Genomic DNA, 23,140 nt, shown 5'->3' on the forward strand with positions numbered 1-23,140 from the left:
CCTTTAAAAAAAATTTTTTTAGTAGAGACATGGTTTCACCATGTTGGCCAGGCTGGTCTCGAACTCCTGACGTCAGGTGATCCACCCACCTCGACCTCCCAAAGTGCTGGGATTACAAGCGTGAGCCACCACGCCCGGTCGAGGGCTGGCTTTGAAACACTGAAAACCTAGACAAGTACAGTGTCCATCTACAACCCCAGACAGAAAGGGACTGCCTTTCCCGTGCTTGCACCCACAGGAAAAGCAGTCCTTTGCCCAGAGCCACCAAACCCTGACCACCACTCCCCATGCCCCTCTGTCCCCCAATTCTTCCATCCCGGCGGATGGGAAACTGGGCGTCCAGCCGCCCCCCACCCCACTTCGGGACTCTACTCCCCGCCCAACTGCGCAGAGCACTACCCCGCCGTGGTGCCCCGCGCGCGCTGGACCCCCCGGGAGAGAGGTGAGGAAGGATCCCAGGCGTCGGGGAAAGCGCGGCGGCGGCTGCGGGTTGCGCGAGGACCCCCCCCTCCCCGTGGGGAGAGGCTGCGACCGCGCGAAGTCGCCGCGGGTCTGAGGCTCCTCCCCGGGGTGGCCGCGCAGGAAGCGGGGCGGGCGGGGGCGGTGCGGGGCGCGCGCGGGGCCGGAGCGGCGGGGGAGGCGCGGGCCTGGGCGGCCAGCCCCGGCGCACAGCCGCGGCCGGGGCGCGCGGCGCGGGGCGGAAAAGCCTGTTTACACAGACTGCACACCGCCTGGGGAATAATGCAGTAAAGGAAGTGAGCCGGCTCGGCCTGACTGCTCCAACTTCCTGCTCTCACACACACCAGAGGGGAAAAAAAAAAAGAGGAGCGAGAGAAAGAAAAAAAGGGGGAAAAATCAGGATCTCATTACAAGAGCCACAGACCGTCTGCAGACGCCTGTCAGCATGGAAAGTCGGGGGCTTTCACCCGGGTCCTCCTAGAAATTCCCCCCGAAGAAGGATCTTGAAGACTCCCCCACATCTGGGTAGGTAACAGGGCTTGTGCCTGTTGCTCCGACACTTGCAAAGTTTCTTTCGGGGTGTTTTCTTTTTTTCTCTCTTTTCTTGGGCGCGGTGGGGGTGGGGCGGGGGGCGCCGCGGGGTGGGCTGCGGGCCGGGGTGGGGGTGGGGGTGGGCGAGCCGGAGGGCGGGCCGCGGGGAGGGGGCGCCGGGGATGCTCCTGTGCCCGCGTCGCTGCCACCGCCGTCGCCGGAGCTCGCGCAGGGCCCGGGGCTGCGGACACCCTGCGCCGGTGGCTCCCCGCCCTGGGGCTGAGCTGTGAGCCCAGAGGAAGGGGTGCCGGGCGTGCAACCCCGGGAACTCTCACAGGGCCCCGCTGCAGGCAGCGCGGGGAGCGGGGGACGGCGAGACTCCTGGAAGAACGGTGGCCGGAGCGGGCTGAGTGCTCCGGCGCTGGAACACCGCTGGCCTTCCAGCTGGGACCGCAGTCAGGCTCCCCTCGAGTGGGCAGAGGGCAGCGGTGCTCGGATCCTAGGAGGAAGACAGGGATGGAGGGGGCGGTGGAGGGCAGGGTCGCGAAGGTGTGGGACTGGGGGCTTCGTCCACTCTCGCGCGGCAGGTGACCCCCGCCCAGGTCACCACCCCAGGCGCACGCCCGGTCGGACATTTAAAAGCCAGTGGTTTTTACTGGGCATGGTTTTAGAGAAGGACCGGGCCAGAAATAATCTTGGCGCCCCTTCTACCTCCCATCCTTCTTTACCTTCACACTCAGTGTGGGCCTGTGACGCTACTGTAACTTTTGGGGAGTAGGGAATTACAATTTTGGCGTGGTTCAAAAACAAAAATAAAAGGTCTCGGTTTTGTTATCTTTTCTGAACCGGATCATCTTAGGGACAAGCTGCAGTTAGACGGCGGGTGGAGGTGGAAGCAAGAAATGTTATTTCAGAAACTGCAAAAGGGGCTTTTTAGAAAAAAAAAAAAAAAAAAAAAAAAAAAAAACGAGTGTCGGGAGAGTTTCTGGCTTGTCTGGAAACGGCAAGACTAATTGCCATGCGCTTCCGCTTTGAAACTGGCAGCAGACAGCATCTTGAAAATGACTCACTAGAGGAGCTCACAAAGAAACTGTGGTTTGCTCCTTCTCAGGTTTATGTATTTGTGCCTTTTACAGTTTCCTTTGTAGTGTTCGAGGGGTCCCCCGCCCCTTCCCCGCCAGCCCCCTTCCATCCTCCCTCCTCTGAAAGCCCCTGGCCGGTCTTTAACTCCCCCCACCCCAGTCCCCCAGCCTGGGGGTTGAGCGGGGAAGGGGGAGGCTGAGTTGTTTTTGGAGTTGGCTGGGGAGAGGGTTAAAGGGATTCTGCTGCTGCAGGGGGAAAAAGTTCCTTGAATTTTCCACTGGCTGCTGCAGGAAGAGAGAGCCCCCTTAGTCATTGCTAAGTAATGTCTGCACACACACCAACTAATCTCATTAGGAGTTTCCGCTGCTCGGCACAGGAGGGGTTTTGTGCAGCCGCTGTCAGCCTGAGAGCCCGGCGCTGGGGAAGGAGACAAGTTATGGCTTTATTTACTTAGGGGTACAGCCGCCCAGCAAGCCTTTTCAGGACATGTCTTGAAAACTTTGGAGTCACTTTGGCCATTTTGGATTTCAGATTTGCAGGTTTTTCTTTGCCTCGTGTGTCTGTGTGTTGGGGGTGGGGGAGATAAGCAGCTCACACACACCCATCCTCTCCATCTGTGCTTGTCTTCGGTGGGGGGGAGGGGCGGGGGGGCATGTTCCAGGCATCTATTCATGAGCTGAAATCGATTTGTGAGCCTTACAAAATACCCTCTGATCCTTTTTTCTTTCTCTGTCCCTGTGGCACCCATTTATTTGGAAAAGGTCAGTTATGAGTTTCAATTTATGAGGACGATAAAATTACAAATTGTGTTAGGAGGGCAGGGGTCAGGCAGTTAAGGAGACTGTCCATAAGTGTTCTCAGAGTTTCCAGTAATGGTCCTGCCTGCAAACCCCCCGAGTTTGAAAAGTGAAGTCGTTTCTATGCCAAATATAGCAAAGCCCTTCTGCCTTTAAAAAAGGTTTTTTTTTAAATTTAAATGTTGTCTAGAAATTCGTAGAGTTACTAAAATGTGTCAAAAGGAACCTGATTGGAACGATGGGGCCCCTTTATTGACAAAGATGTGCTGCTTTTAAGGTGTTGGCAGTTCTTTTACAGTGGCAAAGAGTGTCCTAAAAACAGCCCAAACAGCCCTACCGGGGTATGAGTCAGTGGACCTGAGTACAGGATGTCCCTAATGGCTGGCCTGTCACAGAGTAGGTGCTCAATAAATGTCTCAGAGAAGGCTGTGAGTAGGCTAACAAAACTTATACTGGATAAGAAGAAAGGCTCACAAGATCTCACACATTTTGCATGAGCGTTCCTTAAGAATGGAGGTTGAACTCTCTCAACAGTACATTTTTTTTAAATAAAAGAAGTATTTAGAATTCCTCCTTCCAAGTTATTATTTGGGATGCATAGGTTCATTTACGTTAGTGGTTCTCAACTAGGAGTAATTTTACCTCCCAGGAGACATTCGGCAATGGCTGGAGACATTTTTGGTGGTTATAACTATGGGGGTACACTGGCTTCTAGAGGGTAGAGGTCAGGGGTCCTACTAACCAGTCAGCAATGCACAGGAAACAATTTTTTTGGCCCAGAATGTCTATAGTGGGTTGAGAAAATCTTATTTACTTAAATGGTGATGAAGGTGATGAAAACTGTAACAATAAGGCATTTAAAAGTCATGAGCTGTACTTTATTGACAACATATATAACATGGCGTTCATGAATTTTCTCTTTTTGATTAGTAACATGCAATAATAGAGTGACATATGGGTGATGACATTGTGTACCCTTTATGTCCTGAATTGGGCCATCTCTGAAACTCTGCGAGTATAGCATCGTCATGCACTTGGTACCAATGCTGTTGAGACCAGGATGGCAGTAACACAGCGAGGGGAGAGCAGGGATTTGTCAGCATCGTTTGAGTTTTGAAGTTAAACAATTATTAAAGACCTCCTCTTTTTCCTTTATAAAAAATTAAATAAAAGTGCTAATATACAGTAAATGTAACTCTGAGGTCATATATTAAAATTTATATTTGTAATAACTTTTTGAACTTAAAATCTTTCCCTGAAATTGGTCTTAAAGGACTTCCAGGCAGTGTATGTAAATTAAAATATTCCCTTCTAGCTGTCAGATATTAGATTTTGTGTGTTCTGTGGTACCCAATTATATTCATATGTCTATCTGATTCAGAATAATAATATGGTGCTGTGAAATGTTGCAACACATGACCTGATAACAACCCAAAACCCTTCTTAAAAAACTCTCCAAGAATGTGACTTCCTGGAGTAGAGTCTTTTTTCACTGAGGGTGAGTTGCTGCTTACTAATTGTTAGTTTTATTCCCTTACAACTGTAGGGAATGACTCAGTCATCTCCATGTTTCCCAGACCTGGGGTTCCTCATGAAACTTTATTTTTTTTAATTGTTTATGTTGCCAGGGCTGGCCTTGTACTCCTGGGCTCAAGTCATCCTCCCACCTCAGCCTCCCCAGTAGCTGGGATTACAGATGTGAACCACCGCACCAGCTGCCTCATTAAAGTTCAAAAGAAATGGGTTGTCTGTCCATTCAGGCTTTATTCTGGCTGTAGAGCCCAGGTGACTGTCCTCTGACCCTTTCCTAAGGTTCTGTACATATATATATAGATGAGAGGGGAATGGGACTCCATTTTTGTCAGATTTTCTTGTATATTTCAGGCAAACATTTTTTATGTCCTAGTTATCTTTAATAACTCTTTGCCTGTGTAGATTGACTTATAACACACTTTGAGACCATGCTAGCAAAATAGTATCTTCTATTGGTTGGTTTTTTTTTTCTATTGTAAAAAATACTAACGTGAATTGCCTTGCAAAGATACAGAAAACCACTCTGAAAAAAATAAACATCTTCCATAATTCCACTTTTACATTTTGATGTGTAATTTACCAGTTTAAAAAAATGCATATGTGTGTCTACGTATATCCACTCATGCACATGCCATTTTTAATTGAAAGCACACTGTACTTACTGTTTGATAACTTTTTTTTACTTAGCATGTCATGTAACACATTTTATTAGTACTGGGACTGAAATGATCACATGGAGCTTCTATTTATTGATCTAATAAATGTGTTGACTCAACCATGGATTGACATAATTTCTTCATGGACTTGTTAAGTGTTTTTGTCCTCTGTGGTTCAAGTAATGTTCTAAGAATGCTGCCCTCTTGAAAGACTGAGTTCCTATGTACTGTGAAATTTTGGATTTTGATGAGTTTCTCTGTGATTTAAGAATGAGTCATGATTTGCAGTAGAGTATCAAGATGTAGTAACAGGAAGTACAGGGCACTACACATCAAAATAGAATGTTAAATGATGAAAGAAGAGAAACCAGGTTAAACTGAAAATATGTCTTGACATTATCCAACTGCGAAGGGAGAGAAAGGTGCACTTTGGACCCTTTAACAACTGTTAATTACTGTTTCATTTTCTATCAGTGGAGTTTCCAGACTTTGAAATTGGTGTTTTAAATTGATTTTTAGCTCACGATAACTGTTGTTCATAGCTACTTTGAATTGAGGTCATTCAGCTTTTTGATTGAAACCATGGCAGCGAAACCATGAAAACTCTGGTTTTGCCACTTATAGAGCAGCTCTAGTAAATAAAATTAGGTGTGTGTGTGTGTGTGTGTGTGTGCGCGCGCGCACGCATGTGTGTAACCTTTTGTTAAATTCCAAATGTCTTCAAAAATGGTAGATCACTCAGTCTTTTAAATAACTATTCTATGCAGAAATTCAACTTCCCATGATTCCTGCCTAAACCAAAATAAAAATGGTCTTTGATCCATTACTGGAGATTTGCATATATGTCAGCAGTTTTAAAATAAGCTTTGAACTAGTCATTTCAATAAATTGTGATTTGGTTTGAATTCCCACTAGGAGTAAAGTCACTGACTACTTTGTTGCTATGTATTAATTTACATTTCCTGGAAAGTAATTATTAAATTCTAAGAATTAAATAAGATGACTTCGAAACATGGTTGAGAAATTTACTTGTATAGTTTTAAAGAAATTTAGATGATGTTATATTATTCTAATTTGAATTAGACTAAGATGAATTTACTTGCAAACTCTAAAACAAGGATCTAAAGCATGTAGTATCGTAAGTATTCTTAAAGCTTCTGTATCTAAGAATAATTCCTGAATATCCATGTGTAATGTGGGAGTGATGGGGTAAAACACTTAGCTGGATACCTTTTCTTTTTATTTTATTTTTTAAAATTGATATATAGTAATTGTACATATTTATGGGGTACACAGTGTTTTTTTCATATGTGTAATATATAGTAATCAGATCAAGGTAGTTAGATCCATCATCTCGAATGTTTATGATTTATTTCTGTTGGGAACATTCATGATCTTTCTTCTAGCAGATTGAAATTATATAGTATTATAGTCATCCTGCAGTGCTGTAGAAGTAGGACTTACTCCTCCAATTGGAGACCTTCTCTTAAGGCCGATGAAGCTGGGGCCCCTGTACTGCAGGCACTAGAATAAAGAAAACAGGACTCTTGATGTCTTCCCCCTCTTTTTTTTAAGTTGAGGTATGATTTACATACATTAAAATGCACAGATCTTAAGTGTTATTGTATACATCCATGTAACTCTGCCCAGAGAGACAGTGTTTCCATATCCCCAAATGTTTCTTGGCTTATGTATTTAGAGACAGTCTGGCTCTGTTACCCAGGCTGGAGTGCAGTGGCATGGTCATAGCTCATTGCAGCTTTAAACTCCTGGGCTCAAGCGATCCTCCTGCCTCAGTCTCCCAAGCAGATAGGACTGCAGGTGTGCACCCCCACACCTGGCTAGTTTTTTGTTTTTGAGACAGTTTCTGGCCCTGTTGCCGAGACTGGAGTGCAGTGGTACGAGCTTGGCTCACTACAACCTCCGCCTCCTGGGTTCAAGTGATTCTCATGCCTCAGTCTCCCAAGTAGCTGGTATTACAGGCATGTACCATCATGCCCGGCTAATTTTTGTATTTTTAGTAGAGATGGCATTTTGCCATGTTGGTCAGGCTGGTCTCAAAATCCTGGCCTCGAGTCATCTGCCTGCCCCGGCTTCTCAAAGTGCTGGGATTATAGGAGTGAGCCACCACCCCTGGCCTCTGGTTAATTTTTGTATTTTTTGTAGAAATGGGGTCTCATTATCCCTGGCTATTTAAAAAATTCTATTAAGACAATTTCATCTTTCTACCATATAGATACTTATACCTCAGAACATCTTGATAAAATATTGTGGTCTTTAATCTGCTTGGTTAAAAATAAATCATTTGAATGTGTAGATTTCTTCATCATACAGTAAGAGGAAAAGAAAAATCCTTTTTGTATTGCTTGATATCTGCAAAATATTTAAACTAACCAAAAGTAATATGTATACTTTAGGAAAAATGTATTATGTTAAGACTGAGATGAGAGGATATTAGGTCATCTTCCCAGACCTCAGTTTCTTTAGCCTAATGGTAAAGTGGTTGAGGTGGAGGCTGGGTGCAGTGGCTCACGAGTGTCATTCCAGCATTTTGGGAGTCTGAAGCAGCACTTGAGCCCAGGAGTTTGAGACCAGCCTGGGTAACATAGTGAGACCCCCATCTCTACCAAAAATTAGCTGGATGTCATGGCGCGTGCCTGTAGTCCCAGCTACCCGAGAGGTCAGGGCTGCAGTGAACCATGATTGTGCCACTGCACTCCATCCTGGGTAACGGTAAAACCCTGTCTCAAAAAAAAGTGATTAAAGTGGAGAAGCTGAGATAATCCCTTTCAAGTCAGAAGCCCTATTCATGTACTACTGTTTTTTGGAGGAAAGAACCTGACTACTTCTGAGTTGTGAAAGTATGATACGAATTTTTGCTGTCTTCTCCAAACTTCTGACTTACAGACATATGCAGGAATTTAAACAAACAGCTATCCTGTGGTGGGAAAAGGAGCTCCCCATAAACTTCCCCTTGAATTCCATTTTGGCCCCTTATTGAATAAGGAACATTCCAGTGGAAGGCCAATATTAGCTGCCATGCTTCCTTTCCTCCTAATCTTTTGAGGTTTGTGACAGGTAGCACTGATTTCTAATGACCCACAGCCACCTCATTCTTGGGGACATCAGTGACTGTCTCTGAGCTGGGTGCTCAGTAGGGCCAGATAAGAGTTTGGTCACCTGGTTAAATTCCTCCTCCTCCCTTCTGATAGTCTTTGAAAGTGCTCTCTGCCTCCACTGCTGTATCTTGAGGGTTCTCACATTCCCTCACACCCCCTCTGATCCCTTCTCTCCGCAGGAGCTAGAACAATTCTTTCAAAACACAGATCTGACCAGGTCACTCTTTTACTGAAAAATTTTCCACTGGCTTCAGCTTAGCATAAAGACCAAAACCCCTGACTCAAGCTGCAAGATGTGATTTGGGCCAGTCAAACTGGCTTTTCCTCAGTCCCTCAAATGCCTTCTGCCCTCTGTCCATTGGGCCTTTGTCAATGCGGACAAAGAGAATTTTCCCCCGACCCCTCAATTTTTCAGACTGCATGCCTTGCCAATTTGTAGGTGTCCTTTAGTTCACACTCCGCTCCACCATCTTTCCCTGGGGAAGCCTTCCTGCCCGCCCCCCCACAACTAGATCTCCCTCAGTCATCTCTTCCTGGCCTTCAGAGGCCTTTCCACAAGTGCAGTTGCATGAGCTTGGCTCACTGCAACCTTTACCATGTGGCTTCAGGAGATTCTCCTGCCTCAGCCTCCAAAGTAGCTGGAATTACAGGCTTGTGCCATGATGCTTGGCTAATTTTTGTGTTTTTCTTTTCTTTTCTTTTTCCTTTTTTTATTTTGAGACAGAGTTTCGCTGTTGTTACCCAGACTGGAGTGCAATGGCATGATCTCGGCTCACCGCAACCTCTGCTTCCTGGGTTCAAGCAGTTCTCCTGCCTCAGCCTCCTGAGTAGCTGGGACTACTGGCACCCGCCACCATGCCCAGCTAATTTTTGTATTTTAATAGAGACAGGGTTTCACCTTGTTGACCAGGATGGTCTTGATCTCTTGACCTTGTGATCCACCCGCCTCGGCCTCCCAAAGTGCTGGGATTATAGGCATTAGCCACCGCGCCCGGCCAATTTTTGTGTTTTTCTTGGAGATGGGGTTTTGCCATGTTGTCCAGGCTGGTCTTAGACTCCTGGCCCCAAGTGATATGCCTGCTTTGGCCTTCCAAAGTGCTGGGATTACAAGTGTGAGCCACTGCACCTGGCCACCACAGGCTTTACTTACAGGTTGCCTCATTACCCGCATTCTCCCTCTCAAAACACAGGAACACAAGACAAAGTCATGCTCTGTTGCCCAGGCTGGAGTGCAATGGTGTGATCTCAGCTCACTGCCATCTCCGCCTCCTGGGTTCAAGTGAGTCTCCTGCCTCAGCGTCCTGAGTAGCAGGGACTACAGGTTTGTGCCCCCATGCCCGGCTAATTTTTGTATTTTTAGTAGAGATAGGGTTTCATCATATTGACCAGGCTGGTCTTGGAACTCCTGACCTTGTGATCTGCCTGCCATGGCCTCCCAAAGTGCTGGGTTTACAGGAGTGAGCCATTGTGCCTGGCCAGGAACTAGACAGTTTTGGAGACATCTTTTTGAAGATAGGGCTAGTGCCCCTCATTATTAATTACTACTCTTTCCTCCATAACCCAGCCACCATGGCATCCTTCCTGATCTGAAGTCACTGTCTGAACCTTTGGCCCCGTTCGATTTGGAGAGTGGGGGATGCCTGTGCATGTCTGTGTCATGTGTGCTGCGTGTCTGCGGTGCCCACCTGTATATAAGCTCCCTCTGGGCCTGCACCGGTTTTCTCATCCTTTGTATTATCTTAGCACTTTGTGCAATACCTGGCACTCAATGAATTAAAAATAATCTGGAGGGGGGGAACACTTGTCAGTATAGCCCCACCTTGTCTTGCCTTGGACTTGATAAAGCCCTCTGTTGCTGTGCATATGTCTGTCTCTTTCCTACATGATGAGTTACTTGGATTAATAAAAGCACATATCTTGGTTAAACCATAAAGACAGGCTGGGAGAGATTGGTCACATTCGTAATCCCAGTACTTTGGGAGGCTGAGGTGGGCAGATCACTTGAGGTTAGGTGTTTGAGACCAGCCTGGCCAACATGGTGAATCCCTGTCTCTACTAAAAATATAAAAATTAGCTGGGCATGGTGGCACACACCTGTAATCCCAGCCACTTGGGAGGCTGAGGCAAGAGAATCACTTGAACCAGGGAGGCGGAGGTTACATTGAGCCGAAATTGTACCATTGCACTCCAGCCTGGGCTACAGAATGAGACTCCTCCTCAAAGGAAAAAAAAATCATAAAGACAGCCAAAAAGCTCCTCTCTGCCACTTCCCATTCTTTTTGTTCAGACTTGCAAGAAAAGTAGAAATGAGGTCAGTTTGTTAGTATCCTGCAGGACAAGCTTTGGCCCTATTGTTGGTATCAGTATTACTATACTGAGAATGGGCGGTTAACCGTCAAGTTATTCATAGGGTAGTATATATTGAAAGAATCTCGGCCGAGCTCAGTGGCTTATGGCTGTAATCCCAACCTGGTCATTATGGAGAAACCCATCTCTAGTAAAAATACAAAATTAGCCCAGTATGGTGGGGCTTGCCTGTAATCCCAGCTACTTGGGAGGCTGAGGCAGGAGAATCGGTTGAACCTGGGAGGCTGAGGCAGGAGAATCGGTTGAACCCGGGAGGCAGAGGTTGTGGTGAGCCTAGATCATGCCATTGCACTCCAGCCTGGGCAACAAGAGCAAACCTCTGTCGAGAGAGAGAGGGAGAGAGAGAAATAGAGAGAGAGAGAGACAGAGAGAGAAAGAGAGAGAGGAGAGAGAAAATCTCAATGTAAAGTTTTTGAATCGTAGAATTAATCATTGTAGAGCAGCCATTAGTTCTTTATTAAAGACTTCAGTTGATCAGGTTTTTGTAGTTGCCTTGGATAATCAGTTTTGAAACCTGTAAGATTCACAGTTAAAGGTACTTTCTTTACTTACAGTAAAACCCGTGTGTGTAGCTTCCATGTATACCTTTTTAAGATTAATGATGTTTCTGATTGAGGTTGAAAGTAACAAAACATTCTGCTTACGTGCTTGTGAAGAGCTGAGTGACTTCATACCCAAACTGGTTTTTGGTGAAGGAGGACTAGGTCTCCTAATACATTTCAGCTGGGTTTTGCCAAGGAGTAATTTGTTAATAGTCAAACTTTGATTAAGCAGAATGTATGATTAAGGATATTTTTCTCCTTGCACTTAATTGTCAGAATAGAGAGATTACATCAACAACCACAGCAGCAGCAGCAGCAACATCAAAACAAGCCCGGAATGTATTCTGGGGTAACTGCAGGAATTCTCTTGGGGGCAATCAACGGGAGCTCTCCTCTGCCTGCACTTGTAGGTCATCCTCAGAGTTAATGATCCTGGGGACCAGGAAGATGATACTATTCTATTAAGCAAGAAAAGGAGGTGTAGGTGTTCGAATGATTCCCCAACACTAAAAGTTAGGAACATTTCTCTGGTTAACGCTCATTGAACTGGAAATGTCACTTCCCCTCTCCATCCCCTTGGAATTTGGAAGGCTTGCCTTTAGAGGCTCAGATGCAGATCCTTGTCGTTGGAGTTGATTGACAGATGAAAGAGCTATCCCCTGGAAGATTCGGAGTGTGTGTGCACCTTTATAGATGTACACACACTCTGTAAGAGGAAGGTATGCGTCTGAGAGAATGGGACAGTAGGTGACCTCAGTTTGTGCTGCTCCTCTTTGCAGAGTCACTGCCCATGTAGGATTGAAGCCCTGATTCTCTGCAGAGGGTGGGGGTGTAGCCAGTGTTGACTAGCCATCTCCACCTCCTTTCTTGATGAGAAATCAGGAGAGAACCTGGGTTTATTACAGAATTACAGAAAGCATAGATTCCTGATAATCTCAGCACATGCCATGATGAACATACAGAGAAGCGGGGACCAAACCATTTAGTGTTATCTTTAGGACTGTGTGTGAGGTGTGCAGTACCTCAGTTTTCTTGTATGATCTTGAAATCCTCTGGAATCCAGAATTCATGAGCATTGGGAGGCAGTTTATTTCTGCTAACGTTCCTGTTTATTTTTCCAAGCCCCAGCTACTGACCATTTAGACCAGAGGGCACTGGATTGTTTCTTTTCTTTTAGAGACAGCCTCTTGCTCTGTTGCCCAGGCCAGAGTGCAGTGATGCCATCATAGCTCACTGCAACCTCGAGCTCCTGGGCCCAGGTGATCTTCAGCCTCAGCCTCCCCGCTGTAACCGCTGAGATTACAGCTTGAGCCACTACACCCAGCTCTTCTTTTCGTTTTTTAAAAAGCAGTTTAGAACAAATGCCTTGCAGTGCTCCAAGTGACGCCCGAGTGAGGGTTAGAACTGATTAAACTCCGGGCAGAGAGATGTCGTCATATCTTTGCTGCATGCATAGCCCAGCGCAAAAATGCCCATAGATGGACCAACTTCATCTTAGATAGTTGAGGCAAAAACAGAAGAGCCAATCGGCAACTTGGCGTTTCTGTCCTCACTTAATTCACTCCTGTAGTTGCTGTACCATTAGTTCTCAGTGCTGCACTGATGACAAATGAAGTAATCTGAAGAGTGTTAAAGTTTTCTTTAAGTATGTTACTTTAATGACAAAATTATTTGCTGTTTGAAGACATCTTGAATCGAATGACTCAAGTTTACTATGAATTCTCAAAGGATTGAGGGTCACAGCTCTCAAATAAGCTTGTTGCCTGCTTTGATTTCAATCAGAGCTGAACCACAAGAACAGCGTCTTCCTTCAGCCTCTGCCACATCCTTTGTGTGTGTTTTTAAGCTTAACTATTAAAGCCTAGTAGTGTGTCTTTCAGAAAGAAGAAACTTTAAGACCTTGATGTAGATCAATTCAAATATTTTACCTAACCAAAAGGGCGTCTGTCCTTCCTTCCTTCCTTCCTTCCTTCCTTCCTTCCTTCCTTCCTTCCCTCCCTCCCTTTCCTTCTTTTTTCTTTTCTTTTTTCTTTGTTTTCTTTCTTTCACAGGGTCTCAGTCTGTTGCCCAGGCTGGAGTGCAGTGGCACAATCTCAGCTCACCACAACCTCCACTTCCCGGGTTCAGGCAATTCTCCTGCCTCAGCCTCCCAAATAGCTGGGACTACAGGCACGCACCACTATGCCTGGCTAATTTTTGTATTTTTAGTAGAGATGGGGCTTCACTGTGTTGGCCAGGCTGGTCTCGAACTCCTGACCTCATGATCTGCCCACCTTGGCCTCCCAAAGTGTAGGGATTACAGGTATGAGCCACCATGCCCAGCCAGGTGATTATCTTTCACAAGGGGAAAAAAAAGATCCTCTAAAGCAAGATACGGCTATTATTTTGTACAGTTATTATATTCACGCTGAACAATCATTGGAAGAGCAGATAGAGAATAAGTTGTATATGATATTTCAAAAAGGGACTGGCCAAGCCAGTGGGTGGTAGATGCCCATGTGGGAATTAAGGGCAGTGAGGATGCTTTGGAGTACAGATTGATGTTTGATGCTAATGTCACCAACAGCCAGTCTCTTCCATCAGATGCTTTTGGTGGCCTTTGCATAACACCGATCCTTGGACACGAATGAATGAATGGTTGGTCTGCCCCTCGATGACAGTTTCTGTGTTATTTTGCTCATTTACTCAGTGCATCTTGACAGTTAATTAAAAAATCGGTTTTAAATATGAGGCATTATGAGAAGACTATTTAAAGTTTTGAAATCATTCACTGTCTTATTTTTGCAAGTTTTAGAAATAACAGTACCCACCAGGGACATCAAGCCATTTTAAAATGCGTTCTACTTAGTGTTGTTTGTCTACGGGTCAGGCTTTGTTTAAACAGACATTGAATGAAAAGCAAGAGGGCTTGTGCTTGCACTTTTTTACCTGAACCCTGCCGTATTTTTATTTCCTGTTAAAAATAACTGTATTAGAAGTTGTGTAGACTTAGTGTCCCTCGGCATGTGGCACCGTAGCCATCATATGCAGCTAGACTTAATGTCCACTGTACAAAAATGTGAGTGAGACATATGCGTGTGGGGAGGGTAAAACTATTAAAGGGCTAGTGACTACCTTCGTGACTTCAGAGGCAGCTAAAACCCCACACACATGTCCACCACATGAGCAGGCGATGGTATTTTGAAGACTGCAGAGTCACTTTGTTATCGTTCTCTTCCAAAGTGAATGTAGTACCATACCAGATTTATGTGTAAATGTTTATGCCTGGAATCTGCATTTTCTAAACCATGAAAGCGTTTTCTTGAGAAGAGCACGAAAGAAAAACAGTGAAACTAACCAGTTCCTTGCTTCAGGAGCCACCTCTCTGAGGTAGCTCTTTGTGCTTCTCAAAAATCTCTAAAGATGTTGATGGTGCTGCCTCCGTCATGAATACCGGTAACTCGTCACCATTTTTGCAACAATACTGTATTTAGTGGGACCCAAGGACTAGGTAATGTCAGTATTATCCAACTAAACCTTGACATGTTTTGGCAAACGTTAAACTTCAGAAATAGAAAGAAAAAGATGTATAATACAATATTAACCCTTTGTATAATAAATGATCAGTGATTCAAATATATGACGCTGTGAAGTGTTAGCACTGATCGTATACACTGTAAACAGTGTCTAGCTCAGCCAACTGTTATCCTTTGCCTTATCTGTGTACTGTTTAAAAGAAAGATTAAAAATGGTTTCAGTGGATTTACTACAGGAAGGGAGAAAGGTAACTTTTCCAGGTAGGCTGCGTTAGAGGGCAATTTTTTTTGAAACAAAGTCTTGCTCTGTTGCTAGGTTGGAGTGCAGTGATACGATTTCAGCTCACTGCAACCTCTGCCTCCTGGCTTCAAGGGATTCTCCTGCCTCAGCCTCCTGAGTAGCTGGGGTTACAGGCTCGGGCCACCATGCATGGCTAATTTTTGTATTTTCTGTAGAGACTGGGTTTCGCCTTTTGGCCAGGCTGGTCTCAAACTCCTGACCTCAGGTGATCCACCTGCCTCGGCCTCCCAAAGTTCTAGGATTATAGGCGTGAGCCACCGTGCCCAGCCAGGGGGCAGTTTTTTTAAAGTGAGTTAACCATCCAGAAATGATTGAGTTTACTTTGTTATTTTAAGTTCTATAGAGAAGACAAGAAAGTTCCCAGTTTTCCCACGAAGAGCATGCAGTGGCATCTATCCTTCTCCAGGCCCCTGCCAGGGCTTTCTGTGGAGCTGGAAGGGAGAAGGTCAAGGGTTCTTGTTGCCTCATCCAGTTCCCAAGAAAATTGTAGCCTGATATGTCATACATGGTGAGAAGCAGGCACTGGTGAGGAGAGATAAGTTTTGGTGGAGGCAGTAAATGAAGTGTAACCAAACTGAAATGATGCCCAGGGAGGCTGTGAGACCTTGGTAGGACACTGTGGCCTTGGTAGGACAGGGGGACCAGGCAATGCTCACACCGGAGGGGGCTTTGCAGGGACTGGGGAAAGGAGCTGCAAGGGGAGGAGAAGGCTTTGTAACTCGCTCCAGGATAGACCCAGGGAGGTAGAATGGCTGTGCAGATGGTGGAGGTGGCCCGGCCCAGGTGCAGCTGGGCCAGGGGAAGGGGAAGGTGCACAGATGGTTGGGCACGTCTCTGCCAGGAAACGCTCATTGCCACATCAGGACTAGGGTGCCCAGTACAGCTGTGCAGACTTCCCAGTCCCCAGGGCCCCTTGGGAATCCTTCTGAGAGGAAGGGATGATGTCACAGCCCACACCTGACCCCATCTGGGACCCCTTCCTCCCCAGGGGTGCACCATCCTTCCTGACCCTGCCACAGCCCAGCACGTGTGCACATGTGTGAAAGAGACAGGGCAGACGCGATGTGAATGGCCATTTGCAAGCGTAACAGACTGCATGTTGCCATCGATGCAGAAAGAGTGGTGTCCAGATTTTTAGTGAGAAGAGCTAACACACGAGATTTTCTTTTATTAAACATATTTTATCTTGCTTTTTTTTTTTTCTAATGTTTCCACTGGGTGGTGCTGCAGGAATTCCTACCTTTTGCCTTGGATCTACCCTTCCCAGAAAGACGCCTCTAAAGCATAATAGGAGGAAGTCCTGATTTAGAAAGATTTTACAGTTTCCACACAATAGAAGAGTTTGGAGGATGCTCTGGCAGGAAATGGTTCAGTTTCTGGATGTGGAAAAACCACCATCATTTTGTATCCATGCAAAAATGTTCTCATGGCACTGGGTAAATACTTTGGACTTTCATCAGCTTCTTTAGTACAGAAAAGCTTTCAAGTGTATCAGAAAGATTAGGGTTTCATTCTAGTGGAAGTGGCCTGTAAGATTTCCTTTATCTTGATTTTTGTAAGACCATTTTAAAGTATTTACGGTAATAAACATTTTCTTACACTGACAACCGTAGATTTAAGGAAATACTTCTATCAAAGCTGTCTTTAAAGCTGAAGACATTGTTCCATCCTCATTTTAAAGATCAGTTATACAGTGTATTGATCAAAAGGATTACATATTTTTACTTTCAAAATACTTTTAAGAAGTCTTTTAGTTTGATGACACATAAAGTACAGAAATAACATTGGCTTTACCTGTTCAACAGAGAAGTTTGGAATAGAGAGGTTAACATCCCTGCCATAGCTCACATGACCCTTTTTCCTTTTTTTTTTTTTTTTTGTGACCTACCTTTTTCCAAGGCACATAAGATTACACAACTCTCTCTTTTTTTTTTTTGAGACAGAATCTCACTCTGTCACCAGGCTGGAGTGCAGTGAGTGGTGCGATCTCGGCTTACTGCAACTTCAGACTCCCTGGTTCAAGAGATTCTCCTGCCTCAGCCTCCTGAGTAGCTGGGATTACAGCCACACGCCACCACACCGAGCTAATTTTTGTAGTTTTAGTAGAGACAGAGTTTCACTGTGTTGGCCAGGATGGTCTCAATCTCCTGACCTTGTGATTTGCCCACCTCAGCTTCCCAAAGTGCTGGGATTACAGGTGTGAGCCACAGCGCCCGGCTGCGATCACAGAACTCTTTAAGGTCTTGGCTGCAATGAGAATTTGTACCTCTTGACTTCCAACTTTTTTCTCTTTTATGCAGGATTGGATTGTGTTGATATTAGTGGTATAAAAATTGGGGTAAAAGATTTTCCATTCAAGCAAAGACCTCTGAAACATAAGAATCAAAAGTAGTATGGGGGCTGGGGGCCAGATGCCCACTGTTAGGGAGCTCATTCATTTAAAGCTCCAACTGACGATCAGCTGGCCAGATTGGAGTAAGTTTTTCTGACTTCGGAACAGTGTGTGTTTTTCAGGGCATTTGTGGGTCCTCCATGAAATCCTAGACACTGCTTTCTTAGAACCTGAAGTGGCACTTCCCTAGAGGTGTTTCTTTTTAAAGGAAAGTGTTGGAGGCCCTGCTGGGTGCCAGATACTGTCATGCACGGTTTCAGTGGGACTCCAGCCTGTTCCTATTCATACTTGAGGTGCTTCTCATGATTCGTTTTGTGACGTGAGGTGCATGCGTGTTTTGGGCCCCTCTTGGGCCAGGCTAGCTCACTTTTGTTTCCTCTGACTTTCATCCTGTTCCACCGTCCTGCATACAAACGCCCCGTGGGAGGTCCAGGAGGCACTGACTTCCAGAACATGCAGTTTCTCACGTCCTGTTTGTATCGAGAGCCACCCTTGCTTATTTCGTGTTGGATGAACCTGAAACCTGTCTAAACCACGATACAGATCTTTGAAAGGAGGGCATTGGTTAACAAAATGATGGATGGGGTAGGTTCAAAGATTCCTGAAACAGAACCAGACTGGAACAGCTGGAGACGCAGATCAGGCAACGCTAGAAATGAACAAGGAAGTGTCCTGATGTAATTGCTAGTGGGAAAGTATTTCCCATGAATTACAGTGAGACTTTTCTCTTAGCAGCAGTGAAGTGTGTATGAGAAATGAAGCCTCTGGAGGCATCTGCGCAGTGATTAAGAACCTGGACGTTGAGGCCAGATGCCCCTGGATATGAGGCTCTCTTGGCCCATTTGACCCATGTGGCCATGAGCGTCTTATTTCACCTTTCAAAGTCATAGTTCCTCATGGGCATAGCCAACTGAGAGTGTTAAATTTAGACAGCATGTGTAAAGCACTTAGCACAATGCCTGGTACATAGTAAGTGGTCATCAAATTTAATTGCATTAAAAAGAAAAGCTCCTGTTTAATGAAGTAATGGATTTCTTTAGGTATGAGCCCGTGTCTTGAGTTCCATGGGAACTCAGTATTGCTGGTGGTGGAGGATATATTAACAGCTAACATTTTCCTAGAACATTCTCTCAATTTGAAATTTGTACGTTATTTCTAGAGTTTTATAAACCCTGGTGAAATTATGTGTATTTTGTATAAATAAATCTTTTTCCTAGAGAATTTTAGATTCTCAAAAAGGTCCATGGACCAAATATGTGAAGAGAAAACTGCCCTGGAGATGTGATTGTGTGTGTGTGTGTGTTGTGTGTGTGTGTGTGTGTGAGTTTTATGTATGTGAATATATTTTAAGTTGAATATATGAGATTGGGCTGGGTGCAGTGGCTTGCGCTTGTAATCCCAGCACTTTGGGAAGCCAGGGCAGTTGGATCACCTGAGGTCAGGAGCTCGAGACCAGCCTGACCAACATGGTGAAACCCTATCTCTACAAAATAAAATAAAATAAAAAGAACATATGAGATTGCTGGTATTTGACTAGTTCAGATCCATAAAAACAATAATTTTTTATAGTTCAACCTAATAGTTGTGATATTATTAGGAAACAATTTAAAATATATCACAATCTGATATTTATCATGAAATATGATTATAGCTTATTTTTGTACGTTATATATCAAAGCCTAGCAAGTGAAAATTCATCAGGCAGCCTTGGACCACTAGTAATCATGTTTACCTAAAATAACTTTTGCATTTCCATGGAACTTAATCAAGGAAATAAAGCATAAAATCTTTTGCTGTGTCCAGTGTTATGAAACAGTCTTTCATTTTCATTGTGGCTTTATTAGTAGCTTTATTACATCTAATGAATCATTTTTCTGGTTCCACACTATTCTGATCCAAATGACTACTGTTTAGGAGAATCTGCTTGGTGTTTTTTTCCGTGTTGAATTCACAGGGTTAATTACTTCGGGAGGAACAAAAGTTCTGAGTTTTCCTGGGTGATCAGAGCGTAAGTGTTGGCTCAGAAGGCAGAGCTGGGCTGCAGTGCTGGAGGCTAACACACAGCTAACACACAGGACAAAATGAAACCAGAGCTGCGGTGCCAAAGTGGGGCAGATGTAGGAGGCCAGGTTTCCTGTGGCCCATTTTCCAGCTTCCTGCCTGCAACCTGCAGAAGAGGAAGCCGAATGTTACCAAGTACGAGAACTGTGGGTCGTGCTTCAAGCCAGAATTAAGAGAATGCAAACAACACAGGCAGTAAAAACAATGGCAAAGAAAGTGAATGTTCAGGTTTTAGTCCAGAAATGTCTGGGAAGGAACAGCCCATCTGTTGAAAGAAAAAGCATTGTCAGCAGAGCCTGTCCTTTCATGTGAGACTCTAAGGGAGGCTGGGGACTGTCCCAGGTTGTAGGAACCTCTGGTTTTTATAGCCCCACTCATCTTTCAAGGCATGGTCTGCTGCTATTTTAGGGTTACTGGAAAGACTCCCTGCAGCTCCCAGGACTTCTAAATCTGTTTTCTGGGCCTGTTGATGGGTGGGGGGAGGGATTGGGGGGGAGGTAGATGTGGTTAACCAAGCAGCTGTAATGAACGACAGCCTCAATTTGGGGAGGCCAGGTGACCAGTTGGCTGCTTTGATCTAGGAGGCTTATATTCCTTTAACCGCCCAATAAAATTTTTGTCTGATGTTTTCCAAGAAGAGATTAAATGAAGACGTGTGTGTGTGTGTGTTCAAGACTACATAGTGCACACTTTGTGTGGCTACCTGGTGAGCCACGTGGTGGGATACAGGACCCAGACAATGAAGACAGGGAGAAGGGAGTGAGTTCATCTTCCTCCCGGGGGTGGCGGAGGAGGGGGAAGCAAAATAAAATTATTTTGTCTAGGCTCTTTAGCTCATTTAGGAAGAGTCTGCGAAGTCAGATATTACAATCCCCATCTTAAACTGAGATCCAAAGAAACTGATTCATTGCACACCTTTATATTGAGTACCTATTGTTTGTCAGGGGCCGTGGTGCAAGTGCTGGGTGATGCAAGTGAAATGATGGCTAAAAATAAATAGTTGTGTTGTGTTTCATGTAAGGCATATATGAAGGGGGGCAGAGAAACCTTGTTGAAGGCTTAAAACACACATAAGCTTGGCTGGGCGCAGTGGCTCACACCTATAATCACAGCACTTTGGGATGCCTAGGCGGGCAGATCACCTGAGGTCAGGAGTTCGAGGCCAGCCTGGCCAACATGGTAAAGCCCCGTCTCTACTAAAAATATAAAACCATTAGCCAGGAGTGGTGGCACATTCCTGTAATCCCACCAACTTGGGAGGCTGAGGCAGAGTGGAGTTTGCAGAGTGCTGAAATCACGCCACTGCACTCCAGCCTGGACGAAAAAGCGAGACTCTTGTCTCAAAAAAAATACGTATGTAAAAGGCTTTGGTGCTGTGCCAAGCTTTTCCCATATACCATCTCATTTAAATTGCCTGGCTGCTTTTTCTTTCTGGGACAATCAGTTATTTCTTCGCCCTGCAGATCGACAGCTTGTTCTTCTCTAAGCCCAGAAAGAACAAACGCTATACCAGGAATCCTAAGAAGTTTTAGAATGTTGTCAAGTTAGGGATCAAGGGATACCCATGTGAGGCCGCGTCTGATGGAAATAGGCCCTTTCCCGTCTTAATGTGGCCCACTCTGAAAATTTAGTATAACACAGGCTGGGTTGTATGGTGGTGGGGTAGGGTGTGGTGAAGTAAGTGGGAGGAAGCAGAATAGTTCTGACATTTTCTCAGCCAGAGTTAATGAAGCCAGTCATTTACTTTTCCAAAGAAAATTCGCCCGTATAAAAGTCACTGACAAACCAATTGAGTTACAACATAGTTTCAGAAGGAAAGAGGGGTGGTTCATGTACACAGTAAATCGCGTATGTTGTTATTTCAGTGGTTGTCAGTGATTTCCTTTGAAAAATCTCTTTCACTCTTTTTTTTTTTTCAGAGAGACAGGTTCATGCTCTGTTGCCCAGGCTGGACTGCAATGGTGCGATCATGGCTCACTGTAGCCTCAGCCTCCTGGGCTTAAGTGATCCTCCTGCCTCAGCCCTCCGGTAGCTGGGACTACAGGTGTGTGCCACCACACCCAGCTAATTTTTTTATTTTTTGTAGGGATGGGGATCTCACCATGTTGCCCAGGCTGGCCTTGAACTCCTAGGCTCAAACTATCCTCCTGCCTCAGTCTCCCAAAGTGCTGGGATTACAGGTATGAGCCCTCGTGCCTAGCAATCTTTCTCTTTCCCATGATGGAAAATGAAAATTTGGGAGACAAGAAAGTTGGCTTCATGCATTTTTCATACACAGTGATAACGATTAAAATAATGTAAATGTTCTTTGAAAATAAAGACTTCAGAACTTGTGTAAGTTGTTTTGCTTTTTTTTTTTTTTTTTTGAGACGAAATCTCATTCTGTCACCCAGGCTGGAGTGCAGTGGCTCAGTCTTGGCTCCCTGTAACCTCTGCCTGCCAGGTTCAAGCGATTCTCCTGCCTCAGCCTCCTGAGTAGCTGGGATTACAGGTGTGCACTACCATATCCGGCTAATTTTTGTATTTTTAACAGAGACAGGGTTTCACCACATTGGTCAGGGTGGTCTCGACCTCCTGACCTTGTGATCCACCCACCTCAGACCTTGGGATTACAGATGTGAGCCACCATGCCCGGCCATTTTTTAAACCCAGATATTATCCTTATTTACTCTGTGCTGAGTTATTGCAGATCCCTAATCATATAAAATGTTTCTTCCAATTCTTTGAAGTCCAGGGTTCGTTTTCTGTAATGAACTGTCTTCTACCCTTTGTCTTACACGATGATAATATCATGACATGGAAGCGTATGTGGCTCTGGCAAAGGAGTTGAACTCACCGGAATTTTCAGTGAGAAGTGTTCATCCATCTTCATGTCTCTAACCATGCAAATTTTAGCAAACAAAAAAAGACACGCACACCTCACGAACACCTGCTTTGTTTATTCCTCAACCAGAAGTTTTTCTCTTTAGGGGGCTTTCTCTCATTGCTTTTTTTTTTTTTTTTTTTAAGTTGGCTCATTTCTTTAGTTCCTACCATATAGAAGCTTAAGAAAATCAAAGCTAATTCTATGTCCTCAACTCCCACCTTACTAAAAATGAAACCAGGAACAAGCAAAGGGAAGTGCTAGGTTGCCATCAATAGAAAGAAGAACAAATAAGTGGGCATTTCGACTTCTAAGAATGGAGACAAAAACCTCACACTTTGCATAAGGGGTCTGTGCGGTCCCGACTCACATTAAGACGTCTGGCGCCACCTTGTGGCCAACAAGGTGGCCAACAGGAAGGAGGTCAGCCACCTAGAAAAGGCTGGTAGCTTCTCGGGGACAGAGGCAGGAGGAACTGGGACACCTGAAGCTGGGATCTTGTCATGTGACCTGACAGCTGTCACGTAGGCGGAAGCAGGCACAGTATAATGAGAAGGATCAATATTTCTGTCAATAGCATCTTTCTCTTTCAGGCTTTGTCGTATTAAAGCATGAATCAAAACATTGAAAAGACTTAAGAAGGACATAAAACTTTTTTTTTTTAAAGTACAGGGTCTCACTCTGTCACCCAGGCTGGAGTGCATTCACGAAACTACAGCTCGATGTAGCCTCTACTTTGCAGGCAGAGGCTATCCTCTCACTTCAGCCTCTTGAGTAGCTGGGTGGACAGACGTGTACCACCACACACAGGTAGTTTTTGTATTTTTTGTAGAGACAGGGTCTCACTCTTACTCAGGCTGGTCTTGAATTCCTGGGTTCAAGCAATCCACCCGCCTCAGCCTCCCAAAGTGCTGGGATTAC

General features: G+C 45.0%; 1 protein-coding gene across 3 annotated transcripts in view; it reads left to right on the plus strand.

Annotated features, from left to right (window-relative positions):
• The first annotated feature begins 643 nt into the window (after nucleotides 1-643).
• Nucleotides 644-23,140, plus strand: part of ELK3 (ETS transcription factor ELK3) — an 83,169-nt gene continuing 60,672 nt past the window's right edge. For all 3 annotated transcript variants that reach the window (XM_035257348.3, XM_078337092.1, XM_054238764.2), the window contains exon 1: nucleotides 644-984. The gene's annotated coding sequence lies outside the window, so the exon portion shown is untranslated. The remainder of the gene's footprint in view (nucleotides 985-23,140) is intronic.

This window comes from Callithrix jacchus, chromosome 9, assembly GCF_049354715.1.
Source record: "Callithrix jacchus isolate 240 chromosome 9, calJac240_pri, whole genome shotgun sequence".
In the NCBI taxonomy this organism is placed as follows: Eukaryota; Metazoa; Chordata; class Mammalia; order Primates; family Cebidae; genus Callithrix; species Callithrix jacchus.